This window comes from Leuciscus leuciscus, assembly GCF_965113295.1.
Source record: "Leuciscus leuciscus genome assembly, chromosome: 25".
Lineage (NCBI taxonomy): Eukaryota > Metazoa > Chordata > Actinopteri > Cypriniformes > Leuciscidae > Leuciscus > Leuciscus leuciscus.
Genome location: NC_138724.1, coordinates 29832393 through 29845844, shown reverse-complemented (window position 1 = coordinate 29845844; position 13452 = coordinate 29832393). Strand labels below are relative to the sequence as shown.

The 13452-nt window shown below is 37.5% G+C and overlaps 1 protein-coding gene across 4 annotated transcripts in view; it reads right to left on the bottom strand.

Annotated features, from left to right (window-relative positions):
- The window catches only part of LOC309491273 (uncharacterized protein), an 82880-nt gene that overhangs the window by 15586 nt on the left and 53842 nt on the right, over window positions 1-13452 (bottom strand). For 2 of the 4 annotated variants that reach the window (XM_082160776.1, XM_082160777.1), the window contains exon 7: window positions 8756-8972. The gene's annotated coding sequence lies outside the window, so the exon portion shown is untranslated. Of the gene's footprint in view, window positions 1-8755; window positions 8973-11506; window positions 11683-13452 lie in introns of those variants that run through there. The other 2 variants (XM_082160780.1, XM_082160778.1) reach the window with 1 other exon arrangement.

Sequence of the window (13452 nt, the reverse complement as noted above, 5' to 3'; positions counted from 1 at the left end):
GCCCCTCAGTTCAGTCTTTTCTTCCACTTTAATACAAATAATATCTAGAATCTATAAATCTATATTATGAATATCAGAAGGTAAGATACAGTACAACTTACCGAGATCTGTATCATGACTCATATAATCACTCAATAAAACAGCTTGTGAATATCACGTTGCATTTTCCTCAGGAAAGTCATCCATAAATATGTTTATTATAAAACAGTTATCCACTGTTCACAGTTCATTAGTTAGCTGTAAAAACACTAGAGAAGAGCTTATTTACTGTTAATTATAAATGTACGTTTGAATGAATTTGAATGAAGACAAGTGCTTATGAAAACTTATGTGCAATTGAGTTGTATACAAATATTTCAGTTTTTTTAAATTTATTTAGGTGTAAATATTATCTGAATATAAATAGCAGTTGAATATCTCAGTTGTTTATTCCAATTCCACTGTAAATGGTGACATAATTACAATAGAGCGGGATATGTATACATAGCTGAGTAAATAATGATAATGATTATATATTATTGGTATTACTGTTGTTATTGTAAAACTGTGATTAAACAATATGCTAGGATATGGTTATATTTTATATATGATGTGATTATTATAAATATCGGGACATATTTGAATGTTTACGATAATGTGGATTATCATATAGCATTATTGTGATTATTGAGACACCATAATGTAAAGAAGAAACTATAATATCAAATAAATATGATCAAAACAAATAAACTATTATTAATTGAACTGTTAATGGCAGCGGCTATATGGGGTAATGTATGGGGTAATGTATGGGGTAATATATGGGGTAATATATGGGGTAATGTATGGGGTAATATATGGGGTAATGTATGGGGTAATATATGGGGTAATGTATGGGGTAATGTATGGGGTAATGTATGGGGTAATGTATGGGGTAATGTATGGGGTAATATATGGGGTAATATATGGGATAATGTATGGGGTAATGTATGGGGTAATATATGGGGTAATGTATGGGGTAATATATGGGGTAATGTATGGGGTAATGTATGGGGTAATATATGGGGTAATATATGGGGTAATGTATGGGGTAATGTATGGGGTAATGTATGGGGTAATGTATGGGGTAATGTATGGGGTAATGTATGGGGTAATATATGGGGTAATGTATGGGGTAATATATGGGGTAATGTATGGGGTAATGTATGGGGTAATGTATGGGGTAATGTATGGGGTAATATATGGGGTAATATATGGGGTAATGTATGGGGTAATATATGGGGTAATGTATGGGGTAATGTATGGGGTAATATATGGGGTAATGTATGGGGTAATGTATGGGGTAATGTATGGGGTAATATATGGGGTAATATATGGGGTAATATATGGGATAATATATGGGAAGGAATTGGGGGTGGGAGCAAATAAGTTATACTTCTTTCCACTCACTTTCGAGCAACTATTATTAGTGTAAATAATGTATGTGGATATGTGTATCAAAATTGTAATGTGTGTGTGTACAGGTGCACATGTGTATATGTATATGTGTGTATAGTTATTATTTGTAATGTATATGTGTGTATGTATGTGTATATGTATGTATGTATATGGGAGATAAACTGTGCTATGTTATTTTTTTATATTGTGTAAAAAAAATTATTGATCTATTGAAGTTTATTTCGAGCAATAAAAAAGAAAAGAATATATATGAATTTTTTTATTTATATATATATATTTTTTCATATATATTCTTTTCTTTTTTATTGCTCGAAATAAACTTCAATCAATCAATCAAAAAAAATAATAAAATATTATAGTGTACCAAATGAGAGGGTTCCCTGGATAGTTTGCAGCATTATTTGGCATTTCCATAAGAAAATCGTGTATCGGTATCGGCTGAGAAACTTTATATCAGTGCATCTCTAAATATTTTCATACCAAATGACTTTTACATACAGTGATTGTTCTTTCCTGTCTTTACACGCAGCCGCTATTTCCTTTAGGAAACGCACATCTAGTTTCTGTTTTAGTGAAACCACATCAAGGATCGTAATGGCAGCGCAAGAGACAATAAACCCTGAGAATGAGACGTTAAGAGTTAAAGCTCGAGACGTTTCCTGAGCCTCCAAACATCACCGAGGGTCTCGAACACCATAAAGGACTCCGTCAGCCAAGAGAACAGGCATGAATGGCAAACATGTACAAGTGCAAATGAACTCCTGGAGAGACAGAGAAAGACCGGAGGAATGCGTTTGCTCCTCGGGCCCCAAACTCAGGGGTCATGAGGATAAAACCCAATAACATCACTTACACTCCTTTACATGAAGCAGAGCAGGAGAGAAATGAGATTTACACATGAAAGAGCAACGCTTTCCCTCCACACACACACACACACACACACACACACACACACACACACACACACACACACACACACACACACAGATCATGTGACGTCTCACTTCCCTCCGAACACTGAATCACACACACGCTTTAATGCTGATCGAGGGAATCTCAGGGAAACGATCAAGGACATGCTGAGACAATATTTCACTCCAATATAAGATATTATGTTTTATGTTTAAGTATGTTTTGAAGTAAGATTATATTTGTAATCTTTGGTTTGTAATATTAAAATTATATTATTTATATATATAATTATTAGTGTATATGTAAGGGATATATTATAGCGAATACAACCCCGACAGGCTGATCGGGACCCCGACGCAGAGCTTGAATCAGCCTGAAGGAAGGGGTTGTATTCGCTATAACAACCGCCTCGCTCTACATTATCCCGCTTATTACATGGCTACCAGTGATGCGCGGGTCAATGTATAAACAACCCGCACCCGACCGACGTTTTCAACTAACCCGCCCGCAACTCGGACCGCAAAAAAAAAAGAAGAAAATATTGTACCCGACCCGCTTCCTGACCCGCATTTTTTAAAAGTAGTAAATGCATAGCAAGAAGTACACATGACAAAGCCAGCACTTTGGTCATCATCTTTCATTATTTCGGCAAATGTCTCCCACACTTTGCTCTTTCTGTTTGTGTATTTGCGGAGCTGCACTCCCCAGTCTTCACCTTTTCTCTTGCCGCCTCCATCTCTACCTGAGCTCGACTGAGCTCGTGCGTCATCTTCGCGCCAGTTATTCAGCCAATAAAGTGTAGGCCTATGTATTTCATAGAAAATTGCATGTGAGCGGAGTGGAGCGGGAGCGAGAGGGCGGATCTTGGATAGAGCGCAGAGCGGCATTTTTAAAAGGATGTAGCGTCGCCCTATTTCCTGCTCCAATTTCGCTCCGCGCACACCACGATTCTGAAGCATGCTCAGTCAAGCCTGACTCAGTCTATGTTGATGACTGCAAGATGGATTCTATTTTCAGTCAAAACTCGGCTCAATAATGGAGTTCAAAAAGTAGGCTACTTCAAAAAGGAAAATAAGAAGTCATACAGGTGTACTATAATATAAAACTAACTATAATGTGGTAGAAGAAAACGAATGTGGAGACATCGTTTCAGTCAGTAAAGATTCATTTTGGAATCTAAAAAGACACATCTCTCGAAAACATGCAGTGTGCTATCTGAACACGCTGGGAAGAAAGCAAAAGGTTAGCAAATCGAATACGGTAACTTGTAACAAAGTGTAAATGAAATATAGCATAATATTCAAACAATTGATACAAGCCCATTTAAATTTTAATCCTGCGCGCTGCGCAAAAGTTCAGTTATAAGAATGTTGGCCTAATAGTTAATTTAGCCTACTTTTAAAACGTTTAAGTATATATTTTTATATTTTTGTTTATATAAATTTTATTGATATTATTAGGCCCATTTATTCGTTTTATTTTATAGCAGTTTGTGTGTACAATGGATATAAGCCCATTTAAATTTTAATCGTGCGCGTTGCGCAAAAGTTAACTTAAATTCTGGCCTAATAGAGCCTACTTTTAAAATTATGTAGGCTATATTTTTGTTTATATAATTGTTATTTATATTATTAGGCCCATTTATTCGTTTCATTTTACAGGACTTTGTGTAGGCTATATTTCTTCTTACATAGGCCTAATTTGTAATTTGAAATAAAACATTTCTATTTGAAAAATTTTGTTGTTGCTCATTAGTTGTTTAGGAGGTAAGGCTGTGGTCTAAGCTAACAGTGATATACATGTAGATTTTTTTTCCTTTTTTGGAGCGAGCGGGGGCGATTTGAGTGGAGCGCGGAGCAAACTGCGTTGAGCGCTGAGCGATAATGAGCGGAGCGGCCTGATGTAGCTTTGAGCAGGGGAGATTCTCACCGCTCCACTCCGCTCATATGCTATCTAGTAGGCTACTATATAAATTACAAAGGTTTAATTGGCATCTTTATTTCAAACGACCCGACCGACCGCGACCCGAATATCATTAAAAATATTTTTGGATGACTCGTAACCGCGGGTAACCGCGGATGACCGCAGGCACCCGCTCATTTCGGATCAACCCGCGCATCACTGATGGCTACCCACCAAATAAATCAATAATTTGATACAAAATATTGATTTAAAAAGGAGTTTATTGATTTTTAAAAACGATTGTATTGCTTCCGCTAAATAAAATAGTCCGTTCCGTCTCTACGGTTAGAATCCTGCGTCCATAGCAACGCTCGGTTTATCATGGCAACGGTGTGTTATACACCGTTATATATAATTATAAATTATAAATATACTTTATTACATGGCTTGGTTGAATTCTAATGTAGAATGCGGTGTGTTATTTCTTGATATCAAAGTATAACGAAGTATTAACACACCGTTGATCAACATCACAAATCTAGTATGGTTTTTCATATATATATATATATATTTTTTTTTAAATATACGTATAACGGTAAACTTTTGCGTTTTATGACATTGAGAGTAAATGAAGTAAAAACGAAACAACACTGATAAGGGGGTGTTTCTATTACTACGGCTAAGGGAGCGGTGGCAGATTCCAGAAGAGTCTCGTCTCTCTTCCGACTGCCGTAATTTAACGTGTCGAAATATTTTTTTAGCTCTTTTGGAAAGTCTTTGAAACTCCATTGTTTTTTTCCAGTTGTGTCCGAAAAAGTGTCCGACATTTAAGTTCCACTCTCAACAAGCACATCCACAAACTCCTCTTCTTCCATAAACACAACAATGGCCTTGTTCATTCTAGACGCTGAAACAATCTTATCATGGCCAACAACATTTCCCACAGCCATAAGTGCATCTACACTCAAAACATTATTTTTGCCTCTTGTTAAATTTAATTAATTAAAATAAGCAAAAGTAACACAATTGTTTAAAGGTATAGCGGAGGATCTTTCCAAATTTTAGATAAGACCCGCCCTCTCCACTTTTTGAAAAGTTTGATTGATTCACCAGAATGATTGACAATTAGGAGGACCAATAGTTTAGACTACCCACCAGGAAGTAAAACATCCTCCGCTATACCTTTAAGGTTTTGTCACAACTCAATTTAATTGTTCAATCAACCTAAAATATTTAAAACTGAAGTTTGTTTAATTTGTGTGAAAACTACATGAATCATTTTTGTTGACATCTAACTGGGCAGTGGATCTGTAGTTCCCAGCATGCTTTGCAAGGGACTGCATTAGGAGGGTAAATTTAGGGATTAAAGTGTTATTTTATGTGTTTTTCTGTAAATGGAAAGATGTTGTTAGTTAATGTTAGTGTTTAATATTCAGTTATGTTAGAAACTTAGAGGACTTTCTGTAATGTTTTTGAATTTTGTGGTTACCACTATGCAGAAGAGCAGCGACTGTGTTTAGGTTAGGGCTGTGGGCACTCATTGTACAATAGCCTATACATGAATTAAACCTCTAAAATATTCAATATTACTTTGTAAAAAGTAGTTTTAATTTAAATGTACACTAGTAGCTTCTATCATTGGAAATAACTGTAGAGTCAAGTCAGCTAAAATTATAATATTGGAGATTTTAGGCAGGGAAAAAATTAAATGTAGTCAATCTGACAAAACTTTATCTAGCAGGAATGACTAAATTAATTTAAGTTCATACAACAAGATTACAACAAATCATTTCAAACAAATTAGATTTTGTTGGAAAAATGTAATTCATTTTCTTGGAAAAGTTTTCCTTAATTTAATCAAGTTCGTTCAACAACTTATTTTTTTGAGTGTACAACTTCCACCATACAAATTTGATCAGGGAAACATTTGCATCCATTTCCAATGGAGAAAACCGGCGTTCCCTCATTAGAAGGTGAGCCCATGTCTATCGTCCACAAATGGATGCAACCGCAAAAAAACCAAAAAAACGTTCCCTAGCAGAGACGTCAGGTGATTAAACCGGCTCTCGGACTGAAAACACTCTGTCTTTGACCTCTTCCCTGTGGAAAAACACCCAGCCAGGAAAAACCGGGACAGAAGAAGAGGATCATCGCTGCTTCCCTGGGAAAATCAGTCCGAGAGCGAACAAGGGATTTATTTGAGACATTTTTCATTTATTTGCACAAAAGAACATAAAAGACAAGAGAACAGACGTGAAGCCGAGCCGAATTCAGTCTCTCCATCGTGGATGGACATCAGTGTGTGCAGTACTCAGGGTTTCTGTCTTGTTTACAGTCCAAATATACAAACATTCTTAAATCAAGAAGCATATAGAGCAAATTACAAACAAATTAAAAGCATTTTGTAAAATTACATAAGAAATTATGTATTGTTTTCTGGAAAAATAAATAAATAAATTGAGTTTTTGCTTAAAACAAGCATGTCATTCTACTTATCTAATGCTTCTTGATTTAAGAATTTGAAGATATTTGGACTGGCAACAAGACAGAAATAGTTGTTTTCAGTGTGTTTGTTGGAGAAATCCCTCTAATATGCTGATGTGCTTCTTCCCAATCATGTCTGATTGTTATTAGTGTTTTGCTCAGATCCGATCGGCAGTGTCTAGATCTTCTCCCCATGGGATCTCCTGCAAACAGATGGAGAATCAGCGGGTTCTGACCCGGACAAATTGGCACGAAGGCGGCTGCGATTGTTTTTCAATATCTGTTGTGACCTTTGACCCCTGGCTCTGCTGTGTGAGGGGTCAGCATGAGGATAGAGATTAAACACAGCGAATTGCTGTCAGTTATTACTTTTATCCAATCAATAGAGAGCAGGACGCTTGTGTTCAACACGATCAATGATACAATACCTGCGGATATAAAACACTCCACCTCGTGTGTGTGTGTGTGTGTGTGTGTGAGTGAGTGTGTGACTATCCCTTTAAATGCTCAGTCTGAGTCTGTTCAATAGGTTTTTCTAATAAATCACAGCATGTTTCCCCTGTCACTTTAACCTGATGCGTTTCTCGTATGATGCCGGTAAACAGCTGACATCGGCACACAGACGTCTGTATATAATGTGACCTCGTTTTCCATATGAGAGAAACTGCAAGACAGAAATCAAACTTCACTTTAAAGAAAAGGAAATGGTGATGTTGTGCTCAGATCTTTTGATCTTGAGAGAATCTGCAACAAACATCTTGCAAACTTCAGTATCTTGGCAAACTGGAGCACAGACATCAAACTCAATGTATAAAGTACTTTTTTTTTTTTGGCATCACTGTTTTACAAAGCACCGATCTCACATGATCAAGACCAGTTCTAGAGGAGACATTCGTGAGATTACTGAGAAACATCTGAGAAGCAGGAGAATCTACATTTGCTCACCTTTTAATCTAGTAAAATCAATTGAGAAAGTGTGAAAAAGTGTTAAAAAAAAGTCATTGTAGAGCAAAAGTACAGTTTTTATTTGACACAAAAATGTGTGTTTTACAAAATATTTTTCGCTAAAATTGCTCTAAAATCAAAGCCACATGTCTAAACAAGTTATGTTCCAAATTTGAAGTTGATATCACAAAAATTGACAAGATAAACTGAGATTTTGTTTAGGCGTAATAAAATAGTCACTGGGCGACACCCACATTCAATAAAAAATTTGTAATGCCTTCTCCTCTAACAAATTAATAGATTTCTGTCACAATGTCACTTATATCACAAAACAGTCGCCAAATATGGAACCCTGAGTCTGAGACCTTTCCGACGATATCTGTGTTAACTTGTCAAGATTGAAAAGTTCTGATTGTAAAATAATTATGTACATCGCCCACTAGGGGGAGGAGCCTGCTAAACGGTATTAAAGTAGCATTTTCATTGTAACGCAATGTCCAGTTTCAAGATGGTTTCCACAGGATGAGTGTTTAAGCTTTCAAATGACAACTTAAATTATGATAATAATTACGAAAATATGTGATACGAAAAAAAAAAAGCCAATAAAAACAGCGCTAGCGGGACGGCAACAGTTAAGGGGTTAAAGAGACATAATTTAAGAGAGAAGAAGACCTGCACTTTCTAGAGCGCAATATTTCTGCATATAATAATTAAACCATAGAATTCTTTCTTTTTCCGAGATATTGTTCGAATAAACGCTAACACTGTGAAACTAACTTTACAACACCGACAACGACAATATTGAACTGAATTGAATCAACATGAACTGAATTGATCTGAATAACGACACTTTTGCTGAGCTGAACTCGTTTCATAATTGATTAACTTCAACAGTGTGTCAAAATTGTGTTGTGTAATCATCCTCTGTAGAGCTGAATTAATAATGAACGATTCTAATGAATTAATTTCACAACTTTTATTTTCCTAAGCTGATTTGAAACAGTCTGTATTGTTTTAAACGAAATATAAAAAACTGTGACTTAAATGTTTTCCCCTGCAACAGTTTCAGAAATACCTGAGATTCTTTCCTTTCGACGCTGTTTTCACGCTGTCTGTCGAGCAGATGTTATTATGCAGCGAAACGGCACGTTTTCATGAAAACGCCGTGAAATTCAGCACTGTAATCGGGAAAGGCTGGTGACTTTTCCCTGAGCCTCTGCAAACTTCACAGGGCTTGCAAAACAAGGCTGCTTCCCACTGGATCCGATCAGATGACGGGAGGATTTCGCCATCTGGTGGGCAAAAGAGGAACTGCAGCATCAACATCACTTCTGGGTCTTCAGATCAATTCGTTCACAAATCAGATTTGCTCTGGCTTGTTTTAACTAGCTAATTCAAGCATTTAAGCAATCGAGTCAGATAACATGTGCTGCATGACACAATTCTGTTCAACTGTAGGCTGTCTGGTGCAGTTATAACAACCTTGAGCTGAACACACTCAAAACAGTGGAGGTGATAGTGGACTTCAGGAGGGACATATATGCAATTCAATGATAATTGACAGATTAAAAGCCACCAAAAGCCTGTTGTGTCATATTTGTCATTTACATTAACATGAAAAATGTAAGTAAATAAATAAATAAACATTAATAATGTATATATGTATACATTCATTATGTATAATTAATGTATACTTTATATATACAAACATTAAAATCAACAATTAAAATGCAAAAAAAAAAAGAATGATAATTAACATTAATATAAAATTTTATTAACATTAATAAATAAAGTATAATAATTCATGTATAATATATTTATAAAACTTTAACTTTAACATTGTAAAACTGTAAACAGACATAGAAAATATGCAATTAGAATATTCAAAGTGCATAGTTGAATGAACAATATTTACTGCCTAAATAAAGCATTCAAATGAAACATTAAATCAACACATTAAGCATTAAACGTTACATTGTCATGTGCGTTTGTTAATTATATTCCTTGTTTTACTTAATAGCTTGTAATCACGGAATCCAAACTAGCCTGATAATAATAACAAAAGATCGCTAGCATACAGCGCTGACTAATGCTCACGCTTTGCACGTCACTTTACGTTTCGTTTTTTTTGCAACATTTGCATCTCTAGATTAATGAATTAACTGACAAACATCTTAAACATACTAAACATCATATTTATAGCGACTTACAGCCTTATGCATGCCACGACTTCACCGTACGAGCCGCTCTTAAAGTCACCATGAAATCAAATTTTACAATTTGTATTTTTATATGTAATAGGTAGTGTTTATTATAAATGATTTATCTGTGCACTTCATTAATTTCTATAAATTCATGTACCCTTATATTCTTTATTCAAATATGTTAACCTTCCCTCCCCCCTCGAAATGACTTCTCTTCTATTCCTGTCATGTGCTATGGCGCGGCAACTCCCCTCAAAGAATGAGCGCTAAAATAAAACCCTGCACTCTATTCAATACTCCATTTCACTTGGAAATACGTCGTTTGTAACTTCCGGTTCATGGCGACTTTAAGGGTGCTTCTCAATATCCCTTCTCGTCTCCTCCATAGATATACATATGAGCTGTGTCCCAATGTGAAGGCTGCATCCTTCGAAGGACGCACCATGTAGCCTTCGTAGGATTTCCTAATTGCGAGAGGACAGCTGCCATCCTGATAATTCATTTGATATAATTGAGTAAACAGCTATGGAGCCAGAATTGGCTATTGTCATTTTTTTGTTTTATATTTTACTGGAGGACATGGTTAGGATGTTTCAGCCCCGGCGCTGCCGGATCATGTATTTTCTGTTTAGCCCACTGATCTATATAGAATGACATTCAATGAAAGTCATTATATAGATCAGTGGTTTAGCCCTGTTTGAATATAAAACCCAATTGAATATTAGCCTGGAAATCCAGACCTAAATCTGAAAGATTAATGGTCTGGCGTCGACTAATGAAGATCGGCCAGCTCGAGGGGCGGCACCAAGCATGCATTTGAAAATCTCACTACTGCACGCAATTGGATAACACTACGACCAATCACAACAAGCCCCATACGCTTAGCTACCAGCGGAGCTAACTGGTAGATTAGACTCTTACCGTATCCGGTCGGCAAAACAGCAAAAACGTCCTTGTTGCAAAGGAACGATTTGAGTGGCGTCTTCTGTTCCTCTTTTAGATAGAAAGCCAAGTCTAACTCGTTCATTGTAGCGGCCAAAGCCGTTTCAAACAACTGGTGTTCATCCATAGCCATCTTGCAATGTTTATACTAATGACTTCGACGTCACAGCGCTGTCGTCATCTCGCCTCTGCCCCGCCTATATCAGATAACCCGATGTGATTGGTGCAGCTCAGATCGAGGGGCATATTTAATGAGCATCATTACTCGACGCCAGAGTAACTCGCTGAGCAAATTCAACTTGTGCTCTCGTGAGAACTCTGGATTACCAGGGTAACCACACATGACGGGAGAGTAAACGCATAAATGTCCCAGATCCAACCTATTTAGTGGCCGCAAAATAGTGGTTTCGCCGACACTGCATTTTTATGTAAATTAAGCACTGAAATGGCCCCAGGGCCCCCGAAATCACTCACTCTGTTGCGTCAGGGCCCCCCGATCGACATACCAAAAGGGCCCAGACCTAGGGCCTAAGAAAGTATTTGTTTAATACTAAAAACGTGTAATAAACCACCTCTTTTTTTTATTTTATGTGTTTATGCATTTTTTTTTTTGCCATCAAAAAAGACAAGACAAATGGAACTTTTCAAACATTTATTATAAAAATCAAACATTACATGGGAACACATTAATAGACATTAAAACAGAAAACACGAAACTATATCATTTATTTCGGTGGTTTGCGCTGCCTCTTAAGTGCAGCGCTCAGGAGCTTCTGTGAAACCTTCCTTGGTGATTTTAGTGGGGACAGCCGGACCGTTGGATATTTGAGGCTCGCTTCGCTGGGCTCGGCCCCTCCTGCAAAGAGTGAGAAAGGGTGGAGAAAGAGTGAGAAAAATTCTTCCGGTGGACCTAACGCTGGCGCTGTTAGCAGCCGCTGCTCTGAGGAACATTGAACGATTTAACGTTTTTAACGTTTTTAGCTTTTAGACTAGGCCTACCCTTTTAGTTCACTGTGTTTTATTCACCTGCCTGGACTGCATACAATTTTTGTACGCTTGTGCAAGATTTTGGATTCACAGAGATTCACCGAGATTTTGCTGCTACCTAGGGTGACCAGATGAGATTGGCTAAAATACGGGACGGGGGATGATTTGCTTTGTGTAACCCGACATTAGACATTAGGCCGAAGTATTTTTTTGCACACAGTGCCGCGACCAATCAATCACTCCTTTACGACTGGCTGCCTGCACATTCACTGTACTCGCGGCTGCGGCAACATGCGCTCGCTTATCAATGCATTTAAACTTGCGCCTACGGTATCTTTGTAGAACTTCAAAAAAAGAAAAAAAGATGCTGCAGCCAATGAGGAGCCGGCGGGGGCTGCAGGACGACTCAACCTCCACGGACAGTTTTTAATGTTTTATCAGACAATAACCACTCAAGAATTTGCTTTAGTATAATTTTCGGGACAATTAGGGTCGGATTCGGGACAACAGCTTAGATTTCGGGACTGTCCTGAATTTTTCGGGACATCTGGTCACCCTACTGCTACCTGAGACTGTTGCCGGCATTGCTGGATTCCTGCTCACCTGTCAAATTGGTTCGAGGCTGTCTGACTTTTCTTCTACCCTCCTTCAGCTGCGGCAATGATGATCGTCAAACTGACTATCTGGATTGTGTGGATTGTCCTTTGCTCAATCCATCCTGTGTATCCGCTCTATCACTACTCGGCAGCAGAATTGTTGCAGCTACGCGTGCACTACGGTGAGCCTCCGTCTGCTTTAAACTTACATCAGGATATTGCTTTTACACCACGCCGTAAATATGTTCATCGTGGATCTCGCCGGAGTTTTAGGGTTGTCTCTCCAAGTGGAATTCCTTCCATTTGGTCTACGAACCCTCGTCCTCCAAGGAAACATGTTCGGACTATTGATCACAGTGTCTTAGTCAAGCCAACAAAGACGATTACCTCTATCAACGGTAAGAACGATCTTTCATTTGGACTGTGGAATATTCGATCAATCTCTGATAAAGGTCCTTTCGTGAATGATCTGCTGCTTGATCGTAAGTTCGACTTTCTTTGTCTTACTGAGACTTGGCAAAGAAGTAATGACTTTTACCATTTGAACCACTCTGTTCCTCCTGGATATGCTTTTATCTGTAAACCACGCACTGTTGGTCGGGGCGGGGGGCTTGCAGTACTATATAAGGAAAAATGGAAAGTTACAACTCTTCCTGAAACTGATTTTACTTCCTTTGAATCTGTTGCTTTGCAAATCAATGGATTCGTACCAACTATCATTGCTATTGTTTACAGGCCTCCGAAGGCCAATTCTGTATTCCAACAGGAATTTTCAACATTTTTAACTTCTCTTTGTTCATTGTCTCCAAACGTGGTTTTGGTTGGTGATTTTAATATCCATGTGGATAATACAGAAAATTCATGTTCTAGAGAGTTTTTATCATGCCTAGATAGTTTTGGGCTACAGCAATTTATCACTGTCCCAACTCATTCAAAAGGTCACACTCTTGATTTGGTCTGCTGTTCAGGTGTGATTCCTGGAAATTGCACTACTTCTGATTTTTCACTGTCAGACCACTTGCTGGTGTCTTTCAATGTCTCTT